At 41.2% G+C, this 27,831-nt stretch overlaps 1 protein-coding gene and 1 non-coding gene across 3 annotated transcripts in view; one reads left to right on the top strand and one right to left on the bottom strand.

Moving 5' to 3' along the window:
- The window catches only part of GABRG3 (gamma-aminobutyric acid type A receptor subunit gamma3), a 671,194-nt gene that overhangs the window by 574,855 nt on the left and 68,508 nt on the right, over positions 1-27,831 (bottom strand). The gene's annotated exons all lie outside the window — the stretch shown is intronic.
- Positions 18,505-18,608, top strand: LOC132535029 (U6 spliceosomal RNA). Its single transcript, XR_009546817.1, has one exon. It is a non-coding gene; the product is annotated as a U6 spliceosomal RNA (small nuclear RNA).

The raw sequence follows: 27,831 nt of genomic DNA on the forward strand, positions 1-27,831 counted from the left end.
AAGGACAGGGACGTTGCCACTGTGAAGGTTCATGTGTGGAAAAGTGGCTGTGAGAGCCTGGGGTTAGAAGCTGATAAAAAACAGTGGCAAAACCTTGATTTGAAGACACATTTCCAACTCCACATTTACTGCCCCACCTTTTAAATTTGGAATAAAGATTGAAGTTATCCCAATTAGTAATTCATAGCAGCAAACTATTCTTGTAGCTTGATGTTAGCCTATCAACTAATCCATCAATGGTGGAGACCACTATTTGCTCACTGAATGAATTCTACCCTTTTCTGTAATAACAGGCTTTCAGGTGAGAGGTTATCTGCTAGTAGGAAGTTGTCTCCTAGACTCGCTAGGAGCTGGCCTTGGCTGGAGCACAGTTTTCCCCAAGGAGAAGGGAGACAGAAGCAGGAATACCATCCATGTTTTGCAGACATGAGTTAGAAATGACAAGAGTCCACCTTGGAATTCCTACGTGAGACAATTCTATTTTTCTTAAATAGCTTAGTGTTTTGAAGTCTCTTCTTTAGTAGTCTGTTCAATGTCAACACATAAGGGTCTAAAATTAACTTAATTGTGGTTATAGGACTCAAATTTCATCTCTGTGTAGACTTCAAAAGTGCTTTAACTGGTAACAATGGCTGCATTTAACGTAAGAGCTTTTTAAAAATACATTCAGTGGTAACTATGACTGATGAGAGGGACGTTGTAGGTAATTGATGGTGATAATCATTTTGCAATCTATGAATGTATCAAATCAACACCAGAAAGGCTTTAAATTTACACAATGTTATGTGTCAATAGTATCTCCATAAAACTGAAGTAAAAGGAAACTGCATACCACAGAAAGACAAAAAATTTTAAAAAGAGTTTTACTTCACACAAAACTGCACAATTAAGAATTAGTGGGGCCGGGTGGTGGTGCACCTGGTTGAGCACACAGGTTATAATGTGCGCTGGGTTCAAACCCCTCACCTGCAAGGGGAAAGTTTTTTGAGTGGTGAAGCAGTGATGAAGGTGTCTCTGTCTCTCTCCCTCTCTACCATCCCCTCTCTATTACTGGCTTTCTCTATCTAGTAAATAAAGATTTTTTTAAGAAAGAATTAGTGAGTGTACTAGATTCTGATAGACTGTCTTAAGAACTAAAGGGATCTATTTGGGCAGCACCATCCTATAGTAGGTTACACTGACTTAATTCCCATAATGCACTTTGATTTTTTTTTTTTTTAAGATCTTGACAGATAGCAAAGGACCAAAATGATCATCACCCACTAGATGGGAAGCCAGAAAGATTAGGGTGTATAAATTAATTTTTCACATTCAAAGATACTGAGTTACACTTCCTGCTTATCAGATACCTCAGAACTTAGAGAAATCAGATGATTCCGATATCTTCTGAGTTTTTCACTTTAATGAGGTGCACCTAAAACTTCATGAAAACCATAGTTAAAACATCTTTTCTTTTTTAAATTTTTTTATTATCTTTATTTATTTATTGGATAGAGACAGCCAGAAATCAAGAGGGAAGGAGGGAGGGATAGAGAGGAAGAGAGACAGAGAGACAGAGAGACACCTGCAGCAATGCTTCACCACTCATGAAGCTTTTTCCCTGCAGGTGGGGCCCAGGGACTTGAACCTGGGTCCTTGTGCATTGTAACATGTGCACTCAACCAAGTGCACCACTAGCCGGCCCCCAAAGTCAAAAGATCTGACTCACACGCAATTACTCACTGTGTGTCTACCTTCTACAATTCAGCACTGCTGAAAGACAGCTCTGTGAAGAACTGGGTGTGAGTTCTGTCCTCACCTACTCTGCTCTCAGGCACAAGGTCAACCACAAGACTTAGATTCCCCGGGAGAAATCAGTCTTCATGTCATCTGAGTGAAGCAGACCAAAGATCTGTGTGGTCTGTTGTCATATCACTGCAAGTCATCCTGGGAATTCAGTAAGTTCAGACTTTGCATTTGAAGGCAGCCTTTGCAAACTGTTTGCAGAATTCTTCTTGACTCTTCATCTTTGGGAACTATCCCTGATAGATACTCACACTGTGAGTGTGAGTAAACAGACAGCTTCTCAGCTGCCCCCACCTGCTCTCAAGTTAGGCAAAACGCCTGGCTGCACAGAGCAAAAGTCCTTCCAGGCACTGCACTGGGAGTTCAGTGTAATGACTTTCATTCTTAGATTTATTGAATGCTCCAAGATCTCTCTAGCCCCTGGATTTCTTGACGTGAAAGTAGATATGGCTTTTCATCATTGTGATCAAATGGCAAAAAGCCTGGACTGCATTGCCTTATAGCCACCAGGATGGTAAGTTTCCAAATAGACACAAAGTAAGATTCTTTTAAAAACAGTACCGAGTTGTATGTACAGAATGGCTTGTAAAGGTCATGTCCAAAGAGGGCACTGAGGAGCACTTGGTGACCAAGACACGGTTTCCATCAATAACATCGTCTGCCAGTGGGTCTTCCCTTCAAAGCCATGCATCCATATGATGATCGAGCAAACCTCAAAAGAATCCATTATGGGCAGGGGTAGATAGCATAATGGTTATGCAAACACATTACCATGCCTGAGGCTCCAAAGCCTCAGGTTCAATCCCCTGCACCACCATAAACCAGAGCTGAGCAGTGCTCTGGGGGAAAAAAAAAAAGAGAAAGAAAGAAAAAAGAAAAGGAACCCATTACATATCCTCTGGAATTATTTCTTCTCACAAATCTCAAACATTCTAGCTATGTTTTCACTGGCCGTTTTCTCCTAATAGCCCAAAGCATGAACTGCCACAGGTGTGGAAGTCTTCTTTGCTAACTGGATCCATAAGATATTCTGTCTTTTAAACCACAAGTGCAGAAATGGTCTAATCTCCTTTGTTGTGGTTGTTTTGTTGTTTTTAAGATTTTCAGATGCTCAGAAGTTTCAGTTTACTTGTTTGTTCATTTATTTGATAGAGAGAGAAACTGAGAGGGAAGCAGGAGACATAGAGGGAGAGAGGGCAGACAACTTCACCAATGTGTCCTGGAACCTCACCTCCCCAGAGCCCTTCCCCACCAGGAAAAGACAGAAACAGGCTGGGGGTATGGATCAATCTGCCATGTCCAGCAGAGAAGCAATTACAAAATCCAGAACTCCCACCTTCTACACCCTAAAAATAATTTTGATCCATGCTCCCAGTGAGGGAGAAGTGATGCGGAAAGAGGATAAGAGAGGGCTCTGAACTCTAACTCCACCAGGAACGAGAGAGAGAAAAGGAAAAAGAAAGGGATATTTGGATATGTGTTTTATGTGTAATTTTGGCTATGTGTAACTTGAAAAGGAAGAGACGGTGGGACCTTAAAAAGAAAAGGGCAAAAATATACAAATATAGACAGATTTTATAGAAATAATAGTTAACTCATATCTTCAACATTAGGAAAATTGCTGTAGCTTACAATGGAGGGATAGGGGATTCAGAACTCTGGTGGTTGGAGCCCCAGTGTTGCAGTTGGTTAGTGCACAATACTTATACAGCACTGTGGTGGTGGGAACTGTGTGGAATTACATGCCCTATTGACTTGTAACTTTGTAAACCAATATTAAATCACTAATTTAAAAAAAGAGAGGGAAAGAGAAAGAGAGATCCTTGCAGCACTGCTTCACTGCTTATGAACTTCCCCCTGCAGGTGGGGGTCAGGGGCTTGAACCTGGGTCCTTGTGCTTGGTAACAACTGCACTTAACCAGGTGTGCACCACCTGACTGTGAAATGTTATGATCTCATAAGAGTTTTGCTTTCATTTGCCTCATGTGAAGTCTTCAACTTCAAAACATTTTACCAGATCTCAGTCACTGTGGGGACACAGTAAAAATGAGGTGTGTAAACCAACTCAGTCACAGGCACCTAGATAGGAAGGAAAAATTGCCCTTGGGAAGAACTTCAGCTGAAAATATACTAACCAAAAAATCGAATCTAGTGTTGGGTATATCAAGACAGGGCTGGGGTTTATGGCTTGCTGGGAGGATTATCAGGATTCTTCTTCTAGCGTTTGCCCTTCTTCCGTAGCCAGTCAACAGCATCAGGTTGAGCCTGATGTAAAGTTTCGAGACCTCCTTTGAATCTGGAAAGGTGGCAGTCGTTGACTATGTGGGTCATAGTCTGTCTGTAGCCACAGGGGCAGTTCGGGTCGTCTCTGGCTCCCCAGTGATGGAACATAGCGGCGCACTGGCCTGTTCGATAGCGATTGAGGAGGGCCCAATCATAACGTGCTAGGTCAAAGCCGGGTTGACGCTTGCAGGGGTCTGTGATGAGGTGTTTGTTCTTTACCTCAGCTGACTGCCAACGCTGTTTCCAAGAGACTGGAACAGAGAAGTTCAGTGTAGGCGTAGGGGACCAGATTGGGTGACGAGACGTCAAGCGTTGAACAGGGTGGGCGAAGATATCCGCGTATATTGGCAGGTCCGGTCGAGCGTAGACGTGGGAAATGAACTTAGATGATGCCGCATCCTGACGAATATCTGGCGGGGCGATGTTGCTAAGAACTGGCAGCCATGGAACCGGGGTGGAACGGATGGTTCCAGAAATTATCCTGGGAGGATAATTATCAGGATAATAAACATGGAAGAGCATTCTCTAGATTCTTCAAAATAGGCAAAGAAGTGTGAAGAGTCTGAGGAAAGGGAGAAACGTTAACACTTGATGGGAGAGAACTAGTGGGGCAGGGGGTTCATCATTGTTGGCTGATTTATCCAGATAGAGACAACCAGGGGGTGAAGGAAAGACCACAGTATTCAAGTTTCTTACAATGTGGTAGAGGCTGGTCATTTATGCACATGGCAGAGCAGGTACACTTTCCAAGTGAATGATTTCACAGGCCTAATGGACAACTATTTATTTTTTTAATATTTTTAAAGAATTTATTTTATTTATTTACTTACTTATTTACTTATTTATTTATTTATATATTTACTTATTTATGAGAAAGATAGGAGGAGAGAGGGAGAAAGAACCAGGCATCACTCTGATACATGTGCTACCAGGGATTGAACTCAGGACCTCCTGCTTGAGAATCCAATGCTTTATCCACAGCGCCACCTCCTGGATCACAGACAACTATTTATTAAGCTTTCCTTTGAGGAAAATTTCAGCACTTGTAGATGCAGAAAGTAGGTGATGTGTTGTCGCTCCCCTCCCCCACCCCCAGTCTCTCTCTTGGATATGAAGAGGAATCAGTGAAGGAAATCCTAATGATGTGTTAGAACCACCCTTGAAAATCCACTGTATAGGGCGGGGGGGGGGGGGGTTGGCACACCTGGTTGAGCGCACATGTTACAGTGCTCAAGGATCAAGGTTCAAGCTCCCAGTCCCCACCTGCAGGGGCAAAGATTTGCAAGTGATGAAGCAGTGCTGCAGGTGTCTCTCTTTCTCTCTCCCTATCTCCCCTACCTTCTCGATTTCTGGCTGTCTCCATCAAATAAGTAAATATAATTTAAAAACTTAAAAAATAAAATCTACTGTACAGATAAATTTCATTCACTGTAGATTAAATGTGATAAAAAATAATGAAGGAAACTAATCCACCCACTCCCCTGCCTTGCATGTCTTTGGATTTCTGTTGGCAAAGGATGCTACCATGGGAGATATCTGTGCGTGGTCTGCTAGCAAGCAGAATAGAACACTCTTCTAGGAGAAGGCTTCTAGAATGTTCTCTCCATAAAATCTGGCCTTTCTTTGCTGCTAACCAACAGTAGATGATTATGTCTCCCTTCTCCCAAACCGCTTTGCAGGTAAATAAAACTCTCTCACCTTTGAGAACATCTTGCCAAGTCCTAGGGTAAAATTTTTAAAGGATTATTTATTGCTTTTAATTAGTGATTTAATAATGATTAACAAGACTGTAAGAGAACAGGGGTACAATTCCACACAGTTCCTACCACCAGACTTCAGTGTGTCTCATCCACTCCATAGGAAGCTTCCCTATTCCTTATCCCTCTAAGAGTATGGACCAGAGATCTTTATGGGGTGCAGAAGGTGGAAGGTCTGGCTTCTGTAACTGCTTCTCTGCCAAACATTGGCAAGTCAACCTATAGAGGGTGAATTTTTTATGTAAAATTTTATTTTAGTACCTAAGACAGGGCTTGACCCTGACTCAGTATTATTTGTTAAGTGAGTGGTAATGCTTGATTATCAGTCCCTTACTTGCTTTAATGTTTTATATTCTGAGAAGCTTCTTCTGTGGTTTCTTTTGTTTGTTTTTGAAATTTTTAATTGTTTTTTTCAAATAGGTTTTTTTTCCCCCAGTACTTCTGAGGTAATGTGATATTCTTTTTCTCACTGGCTTTTGAGAACAAAAGTTTTCAAACCTTTCACAAGCTCTTATTATCTCAGCTTTCCACTGTCTCCTGTTGGTTTCATATATATGTGTATATATATATATGTATATATATATATGTATATATATATATTCATGTCATCAGCAAATAATTTTAGCTCTTTCCCCAAGTTATGCTGATAATAGTTCAAGTTCCTCTTAGCAGTCAATGATATTAACATGTTATACAGGCAGAGATCTGGGAAGCCCCCTAGAATAGGTTTTAGCCAACATTTTTGTTCTGCATAAAAGATTCAGAAAACAACTTTTTCAGATTTTAAGAGAACACAAAATCTCCATCATGCAATCTTCTTTTGTGCTGGGGGTGATTGTAGTTGCTTCTGCTATGTTTGAATAATGAAACTTTGAAAATGGAAAGGATACTCTTAGCTCTCAAATCATAAACAAATAAATAAAACAAATGAGCCAACAAATAAATAAATGAGTATCAGGACTTGGCTCAAGGGCTACAATTTATCGGACTTCAACTTTTCACAGGCAAGTCTGATGCTCTTAATTTAAAAGTAGCACTGCTGGGAGTTGGGCAGTAGCGCAGTTGGTTAAGTGCACATGGTGCAAAGCACAAGGGCCGGCGTAAGGAAACCGGTTTGAACCCCCAGATCCCCACCTGCAAGAGATCGCTTCGCAAGTGGTGAAGCAGGTCTACAGGTGCCTATCTTTCTCTCCTCCTCTCTGTCTTCACCTCCTCTCTCCATTTCTCTCTGTCTTATCCAACAACAACAACAGCTATGACAACAATAAAAACTACAACAAGCACAACAAGGGCAACAAAATGGGGAAAAAATAGCCTCCAGGAGCAGTGGATTCATAGTGCAGGCACCGAGCCCCGGCAATAACCCTGGAGACAAAAAAAAAGTAGCACTGCTTCATCAGGGGTCTGCTTCAGGGTTCTCTGAGGAAATGGGGCAGTTTTATCACCTTTTTAAAAAACACTTGTTTATTAACAAGAAACACAGACAGAGAGGATCAGAGCTTTACTCTAGTGTATTCAGTGTTGAATATCAAACTCAGAACCTGATATTTCAGCAGCAGAGTGTGCAATATCAGACAGCAGAGTCTGTGCACAAGCTAACTCTGCACTACACCACTGCACATTCTAGGGTGACTATCACCTGAGTTATTGCAGTCAAACTCAATAATTATAAGTGTTTCTAGAGTGGAGTGGAAGCAAAAATAGACAAGGACACAGAATGAAAGTATGAAAAAACAGATTAAGAAAAACAGGTAGGAAGAAAATAAGGAGAAGCAGAATGTATTTCTGACAGGTTAGGTCAGAACTAAGTCAGATTACTCAGTCACATGGAATGAAATATTCCATCCCCTGAACAATGCACTTGCTAATTGAAAATGCCATTGTTATTTATGGTGGTGGGTTGCAAAATCCCCTGTAATTATAACTTCAAGGGCTAACTGCTATATCATTGCACTCAACTGACCTATATTATGCTGGTGTTCTTGCCAGCTTTTTGGATTAGGTTCACAGTAGCACCACAGAATAAACCTTTAGGACTCCCTGACTAGGGCCCCAGGTGATGGGGTGGCCTGGTAGTGACCAAAGAGTCATCATTAAAGTCTGCCAGTCTCTTGCCCTTATTCAGCTTTTGTAGTCCTTACTTTGTCTGACAAGGTTAGCTTTGGAATGATTGAGGGACCATCCTCCTCATAGGATCAAGTCAAATTTGATCATTTTGGGATTAATAAGTCTGAAAAAATATGAAAAACATGAATTTGGCTCTGACATCTCATCTGGAAGATATTCTAGCTGATATGTGTATGTGCTTAACTGGTGGTCAACCACCAGCTCCCCCTAAATATATATATTTACTTAATTTTTTAAACTTTATTTTATTGAATAGAACAGAGAGAAACTGGGAAGAAGGTGGAGAGAGAGAGAGAGGGAGAGAGAGAGAGTGAGAGAGAGAGAGAGAGAGAGAGAGAGAGAGAGAAAGGCACCTGTAACACTGCTTCAACACTCATGAAGCTTCCCCCACTGTGGGTGGGGACTGGGAGCTTGAACCTGGGTCCTTGTGCATGGTAATACAGGCACTTAACAAGATGAGCCATCATCTGGCCCCTATTTGCTTAATTTTAATGAGAGATACAGAGAGAAAGAGGTTGGAATACTGTTTAGCTCTGACTAACAGTGGTGGTGCTAGAGATTGAACCTGGAACTTTAGAGCCCCAGGCATGAGTCTTTTGCATAACCATTATGCTGTCTCCCCAACCCTTTATGAATATGTGTATATGTATGTATATCTGTATATTTTTCCTAATGGTGTTTTTCCCTCTTGGATTTAGATTTCATGGTTTATATTCTCCACAAATGGTCCGCTTTCCCTATCTTTTTGAAACTATTATCAGATGTGTATTCAATTTTTTATTATTTATTTATTGGAGGATTAATGTTTTATAGTCAACAATAAATACAATAGTTTGTACATACATAACATTTCCCAGTTTTCCACATTACAATACAACCCCCACTAGGTCCTTTAAGAGATTTTTCTGTCCATTGATTTTTGTTTGTATACATTAGATTTTTTTTTCTTTTGTGTCTCCTGGAAGTAATAAGAAAGGAAGTGGCTTGCCATCATGGAGACTACAGGGGTTGAGAAGGTGCTAGAGGATGGACAGACATATCACACGCTTGGGTTTTGTTTTTTAACTAACAGCTAAAATACTTTTATTTTCTTTTTATTAATTTTTTTATTTTACAAAATTAAATGTCAGTAGAAGTTTAAATCCACACCATTCCCACCACCAGAATTCTGAATCTTTATTCTCCCCACTGCAAGCCACCACAGTTCCCCTAAGGTTGTAGACAGGGGCCAACCATCATCTCTACGACTATCTGGCTACATTTATATATCATTGCCCCCTTTTTTTCTCCTGATTAAATCCTCTCTTCCCCTCCAAGCCACTCATGACAATAAACCTCCATATGTCCCTTTCCTTTTTCTCCTCTCTCCTTGGGTGCTAATGGAGCTGGAGCTCTGGCCCACTAGGTAAGGATCGAAACAGGCTGAAGAATGACCTGCCAATGCCCATACTCAGCAGAGAAGCAATTACAGAAGCCAGAACTCCTACCTTCTGCACCCCAACAACAACCTTGATCTATACTCCCAGTGGGGGAAAAGTGATAGGATGAAGATAACTCCAGATCTTTATATGAAATAATTAAAATCAGAAGAACCAACTAGTTATTTCTAGACTTCTCAGCTTTAACCTCAAAAATGGGGAAAAAGTTGCACTGGGATATTTAACAGATAAAGAGTTGTTTTGTTTTGTTTTTCTGCCAACAGGGTTAACACCGGCACTACCAACCTACTGCTCCCAGAGGCTATTGTTATTATTATTATTATTATTACTATTTTGTATTGCCACTAGGGTTACTGCTGGGACTTGGTGCCAGCACTGCAAATCCACCAGTCCAGGTGACCATTTTTTCCTTTTTTTTTTCTCTCTCTCTTTCTCTTTCCTTCTAATTTTTATTAGGATACAAAGAAATTGAGAGAAGATGGAGAGGTACAGAGAGAGAGAGAAAGACAGACACCTGCAGACCTGCTTCACCACTCATGAAGCATACTTCCTGCAGGTAGGGAGCAGGGACTTGTACATGGGTCCTTGCACTTAGTAACGTATGCTTAACTGGGTGCTCCACTGATAAACCCCTTTTTCTTTCTTTTTAACTAGATAGGACAGAGAGAAATTAAGAGGGAAGGGTGAGATAGAGAGGGAGAGAGACTCTTATAGACCTACTTCACCACTCATGAAGGATCCCCTGTAGGTGGAGAGTGGGGGCTCGAACTCGGGTCCTTGCATATGGCATTATGTAAATTTAACCAGAAATGCCACAGCCTGGCCCCCAATGTAGGGTATGTTTATAAATCATTTCCTACTGCTTAAATCCATATGACTGCACTTAACCACTGAGCAGTTCTCATATGCTAGAGCAATGGCTGAAAGTAATGGGGAGGTGGCCCAATGGTGAGACAAAAGACTTCCTCATTTTTTGTGTATGGTCCTAAGTTTCATCCCCAGCATCATATATACTAGCATGGTGCTGTCTTCTCTCCCTTTTCTTCTTTCTCTTGCTCTGTCATTTAAATAAATATTTCTTAAAATATTTATTTATTTATTTCCTTTTGTTGTTTTATTGTTGTAGTTATTATTGTTGTTATTGATGTCGTTGTTGTTGGATAGGACAGAGGGAAATGGAGAGAGGAGGGGAAGACAGAGAGGGGAAGAGAAAGACAGACACCTGCAGACCTGCTTCACCACTTGAGAAGCGACTCCCCTGCAGGTGGGGAGCTGGGGGTTCGAACCAGGATCCTTAAGCCTGTCCTTGCGCTTTGCACCACCTGTGCTTAACCCACTGTGCTACAACCTGACTCCCTTAAATACATATTTTTAAAAGCAACTGAGGACAGAAAATTAACAACATTTGAATCATTTTCCTCCCCCTTGACATAAGGGGCAAATTCCTTAACTTTCTCATATGAATGAAAAAACCACAAAGTTTAGAAAACTAAGGCCACAAAATTAAACACTATGTTGTAAGCAAGCTAATTTTGTGCAGTATTAGTAATATAGCGGTGTAATACAGCAATATAGTAGCAAATATTCGTAGCTGGTTACTGTAGCAGGTCACAATCCCATTACAATAAAACTGCTCATTTGTATGCCATTAAAATGAAGTTACTAAAATGTTATGACTAAACAGACAACATTATAAAAGTATGTATTATGATCAATTTGGAGACAAAATACATTAAGTATAAGAATAGTTGATTCTACTACACCTAAATTTAAATACATCTTTTTAATTTTATAGTTTTACTAGGTAGAGGCAGAAATAAATTAAGAGAAAGGAGGAGACAGAAAAAAAGAGACACTCACAGCACTGCATCAGCACTTGTGAAGCTTTCCCCTTACAAGTAGGGACCAGGGGCTTGAACCTGGACACATAGTATTCAATAATATATGCACTCTAATGAGTGCACTACCACCAGCCTCCATGTCTGAATTTCAGAGCATTCATGTCATGCCATCACCCTGCCTATCTATTCTTCTAAGACTGTCCCACACCTCCATTCTTTCTATAATTTGCACATGTCATCTGTCCTTTTTACTAACTTCTCTTTGAGGGGACACCAAGGTATGGCCCATCACAATACTCCATTATCAATTCTAGATACTGAACTGAATATACAAATTTTCATTTAAAAAAAAGCAAGTTTATATACACAATGGAATACTACTCAGCTGTAAAAAATGGTGACTTCACCGTTTTCAGCCGATCTTGGATGGACCTTGACAAAATCATGTTGAGTGAAATAAGTGAGAAACAGAAGGATGAATATGGAATGATCTCACTCTCACTCTCAGGCCGAAGTTGAAAAACAAGATTAGAAAAGAAAACACAAGTCGAACCTGAAATGGAATTGGAGTATTACACCAAAGTAAAAGACTCTGGGGTGGGTGGGTGGGTGGGGAGAATACAGGTCCATGAAAGATGATGAATGACATAGTGGGGGTTGTATTGTGAAATGGGAATCTGGGGAATGTTATGCATGTACAAACTATTGTATTTACTGTTGAATGTAAAACATTAATTCCCCAATAAAGAAATAAATTATTTAAAAAAAAGAAAGGGGAAGATAAAGATAAAAAATGCAATTACAAAGTTATCAAATTAAAGTTACAACAGAATTGAAAAAAAAAAAAAGTCAGTGTCATTCCAGATCTCGTCACTACTTTATTAATCTAAAGAAGCCTTGTACTCCTTGGTTGGCTGTGGCTTTGCTAGCTTTTTGTTGCTGTTTGTTATTTAGTTTGTCTTATTGATGGCAGAGAAAGAGAGACAGCCAGAGAACCACGCTGGCCCATGCAAAGCCAGAGATCAAACTGTACCACTTGCAGGGCAGTTGGTTTTACTGTTGGTAAAACTATGGAGATAGATACTCCAAAGAGTTACCCTGAGATGGTGCTTTAATAATCTAACAGCACAGGGAGGACAGGAGAATCTGAGTCTCCGAAGAGTAGCATAGAGGCAGCTGCACAGAAACCCCCCTCACAGCTCATGGGGAGGGAGAGAGCAGGAGGCTTTGGTCCTGGTGAAACCTGTGACCACCCTAAGGGAAAAGGCAGAGTGCGCTAGGGAGTCAACCCACACAATCCAAGGGACTTAGGCAGAGCCCCAGATGCAAGAGCAGCATAAGGAGAAGAAACAGCCCCATGCAAATATTCTTCCATATTGAGGGCTTATCTTTTTCCAAAGCTAATCTCATGTGTCATCTATAGAGTGACCACTACTTGATTCCATGTCCATTTTAGAGAGTAAGTCTCCCTTAAGATGCCCTAGTTCCCACCCGAAGGGGGAAAAGCTTTGCAAGTGGTAAAGCTGTGCTGCAAGTTGTCTCCTTGTCTCTCTCCTCCTCTATTTCCCTCTACCCTCTTGATTTCTGGCTGTCTCTATCCAGTAAATAAAGATGACCAGGGAAAAAAATAATCTGAAATCACGGAACAAGAGTGAACAGCTACTGAGACTAAAATCTTCTGGTTATACTATAAGACTCTTGTTTTTGGGAGCTGGGCTATAGCGCAGCGGGTTAAGCGCAGGTGGCGCAAAGCACAAGGACCGGCATAAGGATCCTGGTTCGAACCCTGGCTCCCCACCTGCAGGGGAGTCCCTTCACAGACGGTGAAGCAGCTCTGCAGGTGTCTATCTTTCTCTCCTCCTCTCTGTCTTCCCCTCCTCTCTCCATTTCTCTCTGTCCTATCCAACAACAACAACAATAAAACAACAAGGGCAACAAAAGGGAATAAATAAATAAAATAAATATTTAAAAAAAGACTCTTGTTTTTAAAAAGGCCCATTTCAGGACACAGAAGAGAAACTCACTCGTCTTGGGCCTTATTTAACATGTCAGAAAGCAGCACAGACACTTGTGAAATTATCTCATTAGCCTACAGTTGACCTCTCTGTAATAGGGTTTAATAATGATAAAAAGGAGGTTCAGGGAGGGCACACTGTCTGGCTGTGCCACCCTGTATTGCTTGCATGTCATCCCCACTCCCTGATCCCTATCCACCCAACTAACACTTCCCCAAACCCCATCTTTCTAGTAATTTGAACATGCAAATTACTTGTTACTTCTTTCTTTGTGAGGGAAGGCAAGAGTGGAGGACCTGGTCTTTCACAATGGGCTATTCTCAAAACTAGCTATTGAACTAAATATGCCTATTTTTATACCCCAAAATCAGTGTCATTCTAGATCTGATGGACATTTTACTTTGCTCACTTTTCAAAATACGGGGGTGGGGGGAAGCACACTATTCAACAGTTGGGAATGAGGGACTGAGCCTATATTTGTTTGATCTGTGATCAGGACTGATTCCTGCAGTGTTCTCAGCTGGCATCCTTCTGTGTTCTAAATTCTTGCAGTCAGACATGAACACACACAAGTGATGGGTTAAGGTTCCTGAGAGGGAAGTGAGTTGCAAACTTGGAAACTCTAAGATTAGAAATTGACCTATGCAAGGACCAGAGTTTTAAGATGCCAGCACTCCCCTCCCTGTCCCAAACCCCCAACCCTCACGTGGGTGGTAGGGATGGAAAGTTTCATATAGAACATGACTGCAGTTATCACCACAGTACTAAAGCTTCACGGTGTGCCAGATTGGCAGGTGCCCTCCCAGGTAAGTTATGACATGACCACTCAGCCCCCTGCATAAGATCTCGAAAAGGCAAGGCTGCTTCCTTGCAAATACAGTGAACGCCAATCCAAGTCAAGTCCTGGGTTGAGCTTGGCCTAGAACAGATGGGAAGTCAGGGGTAGCCCAGGACTCCCGGGCAGTCTCAGATGCTGTCCTTCATGGGCTAGCATATTCAGAGCTCAGACATGTTAGGACATGGTTGTCATAGAATTGTAGCACAGTGACAGGACTAACCCCACTGCATGGAGGTGAAGGAGGCTGGAAATTTTAAGTGTCTTTCAATTTTCAGATGGTTGCTGAAAAGAAAGATATCTTTCTTTGTAAAGGAGCATTACATGCTCTGCTCTGAGGGCAACAACAGATGAGAGGACCTCATAATTTGATACTATTAGTATCAACTTCTGTCTCAGGAGACTGAAATCTGAGTGTTCTCAGCTCAAATTATTGGGGGGGGGGGTAGGTCTGGATAGAGGACCTGAAGGAAGCAGGACCAGGCTGTCTGCATAAAGTTTACCTGGAAAGATTATGTGCAGCGCCCAGGCAGTGACATCCCCCCAGAGGGCTCTGCTGTTGGGGATCAGGTGGGCTTTCAGTGATCTTTCTAAATATATCCCGTCTAGCCAGCAGCTCAGAAGGCCTGCTGTGACTGCAGCACTTGAAGTTTATGTATATTTCTCTAGAGATTCCTATGCCCATGTGCTATGGGCACACATTCCCCCTACTCCACCCCTTGCAGAGACCCTGCCCAGAGCCTCCGAGGAGGAGGCTGAAGAGTTCACCCACCTCCCTGGAGGGACCTCATTCACCCCTTGTCTGAGCCACTGGGGACCCACCAAGGGTGTACCTTGCCAACTGCATGTTCCTCTCACTTGAATAAATATAAATACTATGTCTTCAATTAATTTGCTTGGCCTCCTGTTTATCTGATTCTCTCATTTTCTGTAATTCAGTTGTTGTGCAAATTAAATTCTTAGCCCCAGCTCAAAACATTCAGCAAAATGACCTCTGATGAAGCCCTAACAGATCTGAATAAAGACAAAGTGTGCAATTAACTGTTGTCCCTCATCTGCGGCCATCCATCTTGACTCCCATTTTTAGCAGACAGAGATTCTCACTGCCTCGCCCAGATCAGCATTGTAGGTTGCAGTCCAATAGCAAATCTGAAATTATTTTCAGCATATTTCTCTTGAAACAGAGCCTGACTAGATCTCTCAGTATCTGCACACTGTCTTACCTAAGTTCTTGCAAAGTATAAATTTGAAAACCATAAAAAAAAAGTACACGGCCAAATAAGGCTCCAGCACTAAAAATTCCTATTTCCTTTATTCAATATATAGAACAGTTATTATTTTTTCTTAAAAATAAAAAGGAACTGATATTTTTTCAGCTGAAGTTTTTCACATGCACTAGGCATATAGCAACTGAGAATAATGAACACATTATATAATCCAGATGATTGACATAATTAACTGTGACCTGACCTGGGTGCTCTCTCTGAGCAAGGCCATAGGTACCTGCTTGTTCAGTGCTACCTAGTGATTACAGTAAGTGACCTGACTCTTATATGTCCTGTGATATCTATTTTCCCTAGAAGTGGACTTCTGAACTTCGTATTTCTTAATAAGACTGGAAATTCTCACAGGATAGGAATATTTATCCAGAATGTTCTGAAAGAGCACAGTCACCTAAAGATGTTCAGTATCTTGGGTTTTAAATGTATGGCAGCTTATCTCTGGGATGGAAACAAGGAAGAAAAAATATGTAACAACTAGCTGAATAAGCAACTGATACCATATGCGCTCACTGCAGACATTACCTTACAGGTCTTTTACCCTCTCTAAGTATTAAAGAGAAGAGTCACTAGAGAAATAAGAAAAATGATGAAGCAAGACAGACATGTAAGTAATGCTACAGAGATAGCTTTGCTTGGATACAATTTTACTCAAGACATCCAACAGTGCCTACTTATACTCTACCTCTAAAAAGGAGGAGGAGGAGGAGGAAGAAGGAAAAGGAGAAGGAGAAGAATGGACAAAGCAAAAGGAAAAATGCTGGAAGACAAACATGCTATGAATGTTCTCTTGCATTCCAGATTAGAATCATATTTTAAAAGTAAATGCTTATTTTCAGACATAAAAAAAAAAAACCAACATATCCCCCACATCTAAAAGCAATGAAACATGAACAGGAGATGAGAAAACTTCTCCAAGACCACAACACACATACACACACACACACACACACACACACACACACACACATACACACACAGGAGAGAGGGGGGTTGAAAAACATCACACACACACACAGAGAAAGAGAGAGGTTTGAGAAACAGTCACACACACACACACACACACACACACACACACAGAAAGAGAGAGAGAGAGGTTTGAAAAACAGTCAAGGAAATTCGAAGGCTGTTTCCTCCCTTGCTAAGGAACATAAGAAGTGAGAGCAACACTGAGGAAGTAGAAATAAAAGAGTTGTCTAAATCACACCTTAAGTCTGCACTCTCTGAAGCTTTTGAGTAAAGCTCACACCCACCACACCATCTGACATACCAAGCAAAACCAGCATCTCCATTTGTAGCTGGGGAGACAAAGGCTGTGCAGGTCAACCAGGGCTTCTCTAGGCACTTGTGGTAAGGACTCAGTTTTTCTGCAAACTGAACTAATGCTATCCTGCAGAGCAAATGCTGTTTCTAAGTGGACAGACCAGGGCTTGGTTTCCTGATGCTAAAGACACTGGGAATACCAAATTCCTGGGGTCTCTGAGAACAATAAAAATAAGAAGTTGCTTCATACTTGGAAAACTGGGCTCCTTGCTCTCTTCTGCACTGAATGTGCATCTACTTTTGACAAAGGAAAGCACGGCTGTAGCTGATGTCCCTGACATCCAGCAATTTCAGCAGATTTATGGTGTTGTGCTCTAGCCGAAAGCTGCTTAAACTGATTGTTGCTAAAGCATTTATCACTTCATTCATTCTAGATAGTTTATCTTGCAGTAGGTATGCTTCAGAAAGAGGCAATGGATGAATAGATGCCTGTAGGTTATTTGCAAGTCATTGGGATGGAGAATGGAGTCTGAATTTCTGAAACATGCCCCCTGTTCAGAGTTGGCAAAAAGTAGTCCTTTGCTGAAGTCCGGGATATAGTATCAGCACAAAGTTCTTTGAAGTTCCCTCTTGGTGATCCAGTCCCACCCCCAACCTTCCCTCCTACCCATCCAACCTGTCTGATTTCAGCTCGTCCAGTCAGTTCTAAAAGTCTATCTTTAAAGATCCCTGATCTAGGCCAAGTTGCTTTGTAATATCACATCAAAGCTCTCCTCTACATTTCTTCAAGCCATTCATCTTGACTTGCTTATTAGTAAGACATGATCATGTGAATCAATACATATCTTCTTGAGTCTATCCCTTGGGTTGTTTAGTTTTATTCTTAACACATCAACTGGCACTAAATTAGTAGTCAGTGATCACATACTAATTCAATGCCAGTTGCTGGAATGCCAGGAGGGGCAGGTATTTGGAGGTGTTTCCCAGGTTTTTATGGATTGAGTAACAAGTTCTTGAATTCTGGTCCATACACTCAAAAGAGGAGAAATGTTAAGGGAAGATGACTAGAGGGCTCTGAACCCATCATCAGGACCCAGAGAGACCCAGAGAGAGAAGAGGAAAAAAGGAAGGTCATTTAGAAGTAGGAATAGATGTACGTGTGACTTAGAAAGGAAGAGAAGACAGGACCATAAGGAAAAAAATGGATATATATATATATATATATATATGTCATTAGTCAATGCATATCTGTGTCCTTGGGAGAACTATTACAGTTTCTAATGGAGGGAATAGGGATACAGAACTCTGGTGGTGGAAACAGCATGGAATTATATCCCTATTATCTCATAATGTTGTAAATCAATATTAAATCACTAATAAAATTTTAAAATTACCAAAAAAATAAAGGGTTCCACAACAGGTGAGTGGCTAAGAAAGCTGTGGTATATATACATAATGGAATACTATTCAGTTATTAAGAATGATGAAGTCATCATCTTCACCTTATTTTAAATGGAGCTTGAAGGAATCATGTTCAGTGAGATAAGCCAGAAAGTGAAGGATGAATATAGGATGATCTCACTCATGGGCAGAATTCATGAAACAAGCACAGAAAGGAAAAACAAAAAGTACAACTTGGACTAGTTTGGTGTAGTACAGCAAAACATCAAATGACACTGGGGAAGGAGGGCAGGGAGAGGGCTGCAGGGAGGAGAAGCTTTCAGGTCCTGACACGTTGATTGTGGAGTGAGAGTGTTTTGCAGACACCTGTGTTGGTGAGATGAGAAATTGCATCCATGTGTTAACAACTTTCCTGTAAACTATTAACCTCCCATTAAAAAATAATAATAATAATTAAGATATAAAGAAGGATCCTATCATGCTCGCTGCAGCAGTACATATACTAAAATTGGAATGATACAGAAAAGATTAGCAACCCTGAGCATGAATGACACACAAATTCATGAATCATTCCATATTTTTAAGAAAATAAAGATGACATAAAATGTAAAAAAAAAAAAAGATCCTATCAAATTCAGTTCAAAAAAAGATCCTATCAAATTCAGTTCAACCCACATTTTTTTTGTCTCCAGGTTTATTGCTGGGGCTCAGTGCCTGCACTACAAATCCACTGCCCCTGGAGGCTATTTACTCTCCCCTTTTGTTGCCCGTGTTGTTTTATCATTGTTGCGGTTATTATAACTGTTGTTATTTATGTCATTGTTGTTTGATAGGACAGAGAAAAATCAAAAGAGGAGGGAAAGACAGAGGGGGGAGAGAAAGACACCCACAGACCTGCTTCAACATTTGTGAGGCAACCACCCTGCAGGTGGGGAGTCGGGGGCTCGAACTGGGATCCTTACGCCAGTCCTTGTGCTTCATGCCATTTGTGCTTAATCCATTGCACTATTGCCCAGACCCCAAATCCACAATTTTCAAACTTGCAAAATGTTTAATGTGTATGGTACAGATAATGGAGAGATCTGTGGTTGGGAGGTAGTGCACCCCATAGCGTGCACAGATTAGCATGCACAGGGTTCTAGGTTCAAGTTTCTAGTCCCCAGATGCAGGAGGAATATTTAAGAGCAGATAAGGAATATTTAAGAGCAGATAAGAGCAGATAAGGAATATTTAAGTTGCAGATATCTTTTATCTATCTATCTATCTATAATTTATCATTCTTTTTTACTTTATTTTTTTAACCAGAGCACTGTTCAGCTCTTGACTTATGGTGGTGTAGGGGACTGAACCTGAGACTCTGGAGCCAGACTCAGGCATAAGAGTTTCTTTGCATAACCATTATGTTACCTACTCCCACTCATCTATCTTTCTATCTTTCACCCTCTATCAACAGGGGGAAAAAAATAACTACCAGCAGTCAGCAGTCATAGACCATGATGCAGGAACCTAGCCCCAATAATAACCCTGGTGAATAAAATAATAAGCAATAGCATCTAAACCTCTTTGTTTGGGGGAGGGGTTTTCTGTCCCATAAGAGAGAAATCCATTCAGTAAATATAACCTGCAAATGCAGCTAACATATCAGTTTTCCTCTAACAGGTACCTCACAGAAAGGTCAGCTCTCCACAGAGATGGGGTACTGGAGGCCAGTTTCATCAGTGTGTGACAGAGCGACTCAGAATGTGAAAGTCGAAAGTAATTCACAGGGTCACTTTTTGATCTCATGTAAGTTCCTTTCAAATGCTTTAATCTTAATTGCCTTCCTCATTCAGATGTCTTGCTCAAAAATCTCCAACTTGTAACTTTGAAGTTAAAAAGTGGGGAGGGGGGCAGAACAGCATTTCACTGCTTTCTTTGGTAACTCCACTTCATTTTCATTCCCTTGCATAGCTTCAAGGGGGAGGCTATCTTTAGCCTTGGGTATTACGAAAGAGAAGGATGGAGCAGATTAGAGTCTGAAACAAACGTGAGTGATTGCACCTCACTGGGAAAATTAATTGTTGGCAGGAAGTTTTAAAAAGAATGTCTCTGGTATTATAAAATCAAAATTTCAGGGGCCAAGCAGTGGTATACCCCATTAAGCATATATAATACTAAGCATAAGGACTGAGCATGGATCTGGGTTTGAATCCCGGCTCCCCATCTGCCTGGGCATTGTTTCATAAGTGGTGAAGCAGGTCTTCAGGTGTCTATCTTTCTCTCTTCCTCTCTGTCTCCCCTTCCCTTCTTAACTCTTCTCTGTCCTATCTAATAAGATGGGGGGGGGGGTTTCTGCAAGGAGCAGTGGAGCTCCAGTACCAGTTGGAGCTCCAGCAATAACCCTGGAAGCAAAATAAAATAAAATAATTAATTAAATCAAATTCCCTCTTTGTATTTTAGGCTTATAATCTGAAGATGGCTGATTAGAAAGAGAGAAGAGGTGTTCTGGGAGGTGGTGCAGTGATAACACTCTGGACTCTCAAGCACAAGGTCCCGAGTTCGATTCCCAGCAGCACATGTGCCAGAGTGATGTCTGGTTCTTTCTCTTTCCTCCTATCTTTCTCACAAATAAATAAAATCTTTAAAAAAAAGAAAAGAAAAGAAAGAGAGCAGAGGCTGCTTTTCTTCAACAGTCCCACTTACACTTCCCTTTCCATGGGGCACCCACTTGACCTGGGAGCAGTGAGTTCTACCCTAAGGAGCCAACCTGGCAGACTGTAATCCTTCAGCATCTGTACTTAATTTCAAATACTGATTGGTGAACAAAGCACCCATCATCATTTGTATAGAAATAAGAAATAAGAAATAAGAAATAAGAAATAAGAAATAAGAAATAGAAATAGAGGGAGTCTGGTGATAGACCAGCAGGTTAAGCACAGGTGGCTTAGCTAAGTGCAAGGACTGCTTAAGGATCCTGGTTTGAGCCCCCGGCCCCCCACCTGCAGGGGAGTCGCTTCACAGGCGGTGAGGCAGGTCTGTAGGTGTCTATCTTTCTCTCCCCCCTCTGTCTTCCCTTCCTCTCTCTGTCCTATCCAACAAGAACAACATCAAGAACAACAACAATAATAAAAAACAACAAGGGTAACAAAAGGGAAAATGAATAAATAAATATTTAAAAAAAGAAATAGAAATAGGGACCCTCTAGTCACAGGCACACTAATGAAGCTCACAGCAGTGAGCTCTGCAGAGGGTGCAGGGTCAGTTGGATTCCCACCTTGCTCAGGACACAAGTTTCTTTCTTTTTTTTAATTTTTTTATATTTTTTATTTTCCCTTTTGTTGCCCTTGTTGTTTTTCATTGTTGTTGTAGTTATTATTGCTGTTATTGATGTCATTGTTGTTGGATAGGACAGAGAGAAATGGAGAGAGGAGGGGAAGACAGAGAGGGGGAGAGACAGATAGACACCTGCAGACCTGCTTCACCACCTGTAAAGCGACTCCCCTACAGGTGGGGAGGTGGGGGGGGGGCTCAAACCGGGATCCTTAGTAGATCCTTGCACTTTGCGCCATGAGCACTTAACCTGCTGTGCTACTAACCAAATCCCAAGGACACAAGTTTCATCCACACCCAACTCTGCTGCCATGAATGGCAAGGCCACACCATGTGCAGGGACATGGGCAGCTAGGTAAGCTGTGCAACCCAAACTGGGATTTACAAGAGGTAAAGGAAGGAGAAACAAGTTGCACAGAGTGAGAGAAAGAAAGCTTAAAGATTTAAAGGAGGGCTAACTTCCTGGGGAGCTAATAAGACAAGAAGAAATTTTCCTAGGTAGGTGGCCTAAAGAAGTTCCAGGGAATGCCACATTCAAATTGCAATTGTGGTTTTAAGTCTCAGTAGCATTAATGGGCCATCAGCATATCAAGAATGGCCCCTTGGAGATGGATATGAAAGACAGCACTATTTGTTTGTGCCACCTGACATTTTTTTTTCCAAAAATACATTAAAAAGTTACTCCTCAACACTCACACTGCAGATACTGGGGAAGCAACTGGTCATTCCCAAAGAGAGGCTGCCACTGACACATTAGATGCAGATTCAACTGTCCAAGTCACTCGAGGACCCCACCTAAAGTTCCAAGGCAAGTTGGAATTTAGGACAACAGCAAGATTAGGGAACTGAAGGCTTGAAGTTCAAGATTCAAGTGTCAGCAAAGTTGGCTCCAAAAGGAATAGGAGGAAGGATGTGTTTCAGAACTATCTCAAGTGACTACTAGTGCTTTAGAGGCAACCTTGAGTCTTCCTCTCCTTGTGATCATTGGTTCATCTTCTCATAGTGACCCCACATGTGGTCATCTGTCTCCAGATTTCCCCTTTTATAAATATACCAGATGTACTGGCTGAGGGTCTTCCCAAACTGAGTGTGACCTCATCTTAATCTAACCAAGCACACCTAACCAAGCACAACTGAATGAGTATTTTAACATTTGTTTCATTTTTTAAAATCTTTTATTTATTTATTTATTGGTTAAAGACAGCCAGAAATCAGAGGGAATGGAGGAGATAGAGAAGGAGACAGACAGAGAGACACCTGCAACCCTGCTTCAACACGCACAGAGCTTTCCCCCTACAGGTGGGGACCCGAGGCTTGAACCTGGGTTCTTGTGCATTGTAACATGTGCATTTAACCATTTGTGCCACCACCCGGCCCCTCTGAATGAGTATTTCCAAAACCACATTCTAACACAATGAGGAAAGACTTTTAAGAGATAAATCTGAGTGGAGTGGGCAGGGGGCACAAGGAACTTATGACAGTATTTACAGGTGCATTCTGCTGTCTCTGAGGAGAACAAATTGGCCTTTAAACCTTCCTGGGGTTCTTTTTTTTAATCTTTTTTTTTCGTCTTTATTGAATAGAGACATCCAGAAATCCAGAGGGAAGGAGGGAGAGAGATGGAGACAGACAGAGAGACATCTCAACATCGCTTCACCACTCACATAGCTTTCCCCCTGCAGAGTCAGGACATAGATCTATTTTTGAAATATTAACAACATCATTTACCTGTGTAGCATCTCCCCTATCTTTTCTTCTAAACCAAAATTAAAATCCAAACACCCCCTACAAAGGTCCCTATGATCTGGGCATTCAGAGGTCTCATACCAATGCTCTCTCCTCCTCAAATTAGGAAACTTTGACTGTGGAGTCAACTGCATATGTGTAATTTTTTCCCCCAAAAGAACTGATCAGAAGTTGTAACACTGATGGTTGAACATTTCAGAACATGGGATTTCAAGTGGTGTACACTGTGGCCTGAGTCTTTCCATTCACCATCCTGTCTGCAATGTCTCAGGATCTTCTGAAAGTGCATAGCAGGAGCTCACTAATACCTAGAGGATGAATGGACTCCACTGGTCCACGGGTCACCCTTGACTTCTCCCCTTCCTTAGTGCTGACATGCAATCAATCATTATGCCCTGATGTGGCAACCCTTCTTTCTCTACAGCCCAGTGCTTTATGCAGGTTCATGACTCACCATGGATCTCCACAACAATCTCATCATGTTTCCCTAACTCAGACTGGCCAGCCCCTGACCTCATGCTCCACAATGCCACTACAGGGGCTTCTAGTCAAAGACTCGTGGGAGCGACCATTCTGAAGATCCTAGAATAGCATCCCACTACCTGGGACAACACCTTGGCAAGGTACACCTGCCCTCCACATACCATCTCCATAACACAGATGGAGCAAACTGTGCCTGGCTCCCTGATGCATGGAAAACTGCACTAATGTGAAGCTTGTAAGACTTTTCAAGGTGAGGCACAAAGATTTTCTTTAGATTCCTGAGTAAGGAGTTCTGACTCCTTTCAGAGAAAAGGTTTTCTGCAACATTAAAAAGATTCTCTTTTCATAGGTGCATGGTGTGGCTGTTATTGTGGACAATGAGGAATATCCACTGTGAAATACCCAGTGGAAATGGGAAAGTTCAAGATGAAAAGAAGATTAAGGAATTATTCACACACTTGGAGGAATTAGTGTGTAAGATGACTGATAACAAAGAATAGCTATTTCATATTATTGCAGATATATCAGGGCTCTTAAATTGCCAAAAGGTTCACATCCATTCACACAGTAAACATGGATGCTCCTTCTGTAAGGCAGCATCACTAATGACATTTGGTATAAATGGAGCAAAGTTTGAAGACACCATGGACAAAAGAAGGAGGACATGATTTGAAATGCATTAGTTTTACACTTTAGATGTTAACATAGCTCACACTGATTTTGATCATCTTGGACTATAACTTGAGACTGAAGAGTTTTATATCCATTAACAGTAAGTTTAGGTAATGTGACCCATGTCTCATTGGATTAATGTCAAGATTAAAGTCTTGAAAAGAGAGAAACACCAAATAAATGTTATTAATAGTATTTATTAGAGCAAGAGAAGTGGTTCTGTAAGGGAAACAGTAACTGAAAGATGTGCTAAAATAAAATGTTAGGGAATGCAGGATACATGTGTTCACAAAAATCTTTCTCATCTAGAGAAACAGTGAAGATAATCATGAATAAAATTCATTCATTTAGGGAGCAGATGGCAGTGCCGTTGGTTGAGTGCACACATTATGATGTGCAAGGACCCAGGTTCAAGCCCCTGGTCCTCACCTGGGGGGGGGGCTTCAAAAGTGGTGAAACAATGCTGTAGGCATCTCTCTGTCTCCCACCCTCTTAATGTCTCTCTCCTAACTCAATTTCTTTCTATCTATACTAAAAATAAATAAATAAATAAATAAATATTTTAAAAAGGTCTTTTTAAAAGAGAAAGAATGATTTAAAAATAATTCATTCAGGAGTCAGGCAGCAGTGCAGCGAGTTAAGCGCACATGGCGCAAAGCACAAGGACCGGCTAAGGATCCCAGTTAGAGCCCCAGGCACCCCACCTGCAGGGGAGTCACTTCACAGGCGGTGAAGCAGGTCTGCAGGTGTCTATCTTTCTCTCCCCTTCTCTGTCTTCCCCTCCTCTCTCCATTTCTCTCTGTCCTATCCAACAACAGCGCCATAAATAATAACTACAACAATAAAACAACAAGGGTAACAAAAGGGAATAAATAAATAAATATTAAAAAATAATAATTCATTCATTTAGCAAGCACTTATCAGATGTCTGGACTGACTCTAAGGGTTATAAAACAGATATAAGTATTGTTCTTATGGACTCAGTCAAGGGGCCATCAGCTACAGACTAAGGCTTGATGGGTCTCAAATTAAAAATCAACTTTGGTCCATTCTCCCGGAGAAGGAGAAACATTAGAGGAGGATGACCATAGGGCTTTGAACTCCAATTCCATCAGGACCCTGAGATAGAAGAGGAAAAAGCGAAAAGACATTTAGAAGTACTAATAGGTGTAGGTGTGATTTAGAAAGGATGAGAAAGCAGGACTAAAGAAAGAATGGGACAGGCTGGGTGGTAGCACAGCAGGTTAAGCACACATGGTGCTATGTGCAAGGGCTACCATAAGGATCCTGGTTCGAGTTCCCAGCTCCCCAACTGCAGGGGAATAGCATCACAGGCGGTGAAGTAGGTTTGCAGGTGTCTATCTTTCTCTCCCCCTCTCTGTCTTCCACTTCTCTCTCCATTTCTCTCTGTCCTATCCAACAATGACAGCAATAACAACAATAATAATAACAACAACAACGATAAACAACAAGGGCAACAAAAGAACAACAAAGGCAACAAAAAGAAAAAAATAACCTTCAGGAGCAGTGGATTCATAGTGCAGGCACCAAGCCTTAGCAATAACCCTGGAGGCAAAAGAAAGAAAGAAAGAAAGAAAGAAAGAAAGAAAGAAAGAAAGAAAGAAAGAAAGGAAGAAAGAAAGAAAGAAAGAAAGAAAGAGAGAGAAAAGAAAGAATGGGAATACATATAAATATAGATAGTTCTAGAAATAATAGTCAATTCATATCTGTGACCTTGGGAGAATTACTGCAGTTTCCAATGGAGGGAATGAGGACACAGAACTGTGGTGGTGGGAATAGTGTGAAATTATATCCTGTTATAATATATCAATATTAAATCATTAATTTAAAAAATAAAATAATCTTTGAATTTCATCTTCTTTTCCATTTGTGGATTTTTTTCTAGTTGCAGAAACCATTTCCATTTACATAGTGCAGCCCCTCCAGATTCTATTAATTTGTGTAATATTATACACATTTTAGATATCATATCACTACTATTAATTCTAAATGTTACTAATTTGGAAAGAACTTTCCTGCTGGAGTTAAAAAATAATCGAGACCATAAAGATGCAATGATAGAGACTGCCCCAGTTGCTTTATAAGATACAGCTATATGTAAATAGCATAAAAGGACACAAATCATGGTGAGGTCTGGTATGATCCAGAAGATCCTAACAGTGGGATTTTCAAAGTTAACCCAATTGCCAAATACTTTGGCTATACCAATAACTATCTATTGCCTTCTTAAATTCTAAGACAACAGAAACCTTCCCCTTTCTCTATAAAGTCCATACATCTTTCAGTCCCAGAACCTCTAGGGTTGGGCTCACTTTCCTATATGTTTCTCTCAAGTCATACCAACTGATGCTGCATCTGCTGATCCAAACCTAATCAATGCAACCAGTACCATCTCGGCATGTTTCACTGCGGGACTATGTGAAAGCTTCATAGAGCTTAGGGAAGCTCTCCCATCCTTAGATGGAGGTCTGGAAAGACACCTCACTTGTTAGCCTCCCTCCTCATAGAGATGAGCCAAGAGGGAAAAGTCTCCCAGACTCAGTTTTTCCTTGTTAGTCTCTCAAGCTCACAGAAATCCTAGAGGCCTCTCACACTTAGTTTCTCCCTGCTAACTGGCCATATGGCTGCCTGCTTTAGGGTTCACTCAAAGTTCATGATAGTCACTCAAAGTTCAAACATCCACTTCTGTCGTTAAAGTTCTGGGTGCCAATAGGCCAGGCTAGCTTCACGGCAGGAGACAGATGACCAGGGACACAAGGCTGAGCAGAGAAGCTGTATCTCTTTATTCACAAGCCAACGATTCAAAAAACTAATCTAATCTAATCTAATCTAATCTAATCTAATCACCACACAATTCTGTCTTCCATCTTTCTCCTCCGGCGGCAGAGTCAGGAGCCCCAGAAGTACCTAGGATAGGGGGCGGAGAGAAACAAGAAGTGCAAAAAGGTCAGAACTAAACCAAAATCTCCCAGAGGGAGGGGGAGTGAGACCAAACCAATGTAACAATATGACCATGTAAATAGACCACAACATCAAGCAACAGAAGAGATCCCAGAAGCAGAACTAGAAGCATACCAACACACTTCACCTTCTGATCACAAAGGAGAACACACTCTATCATACACCCCTAACACCAGACAGAGAAACCCCAAAATCCTATTTCCTTGTGCCTTTTGATATGTATGATTTACATCAAGCTTTGTTTTTCTTTCTCTATCTCACCTTACTGGTTTAACCCCTATGCTTCTCTCAAATGCTTCTGGATAATTAACCTGCCTGTATCATGGAGAATAATTGTCTTGACTTTTATGTATCACATCAGTTCTTGTCATACCAGCCCCCTACCATAGGGGCAATCTGACCTTTAAGAAACCTGTCATTTCTGACATATATGAAAACTGTTCTTTGTTTAAATCTCTATGTAAACCCATACCCACCCCCAAATAAAATGAGTGTTTGTACCAAAATACTCCCTGAGTCTTCCTGACTGAATTGCCAAGCCCTTGAGCTGGTGAGGGAGGACTGGTGACTTGCCTCCTGGCTGGATCCACTCCACGGGAGTGCCAGCATTCCA

This window comes from Erinaceus europaeus, chromosome 20 (genome assembly GCF_950295315.1).
Source record: "Erinaceus europaeus chromosome 20, mEriEur2.1, whole genome shotgun sequence".
NCBI lineage: Eukaryota > Metazoa > Chordata > Mammalia > Eulipotyphla > Erinaceidae > Erinaceus > Erinaceus europaeus.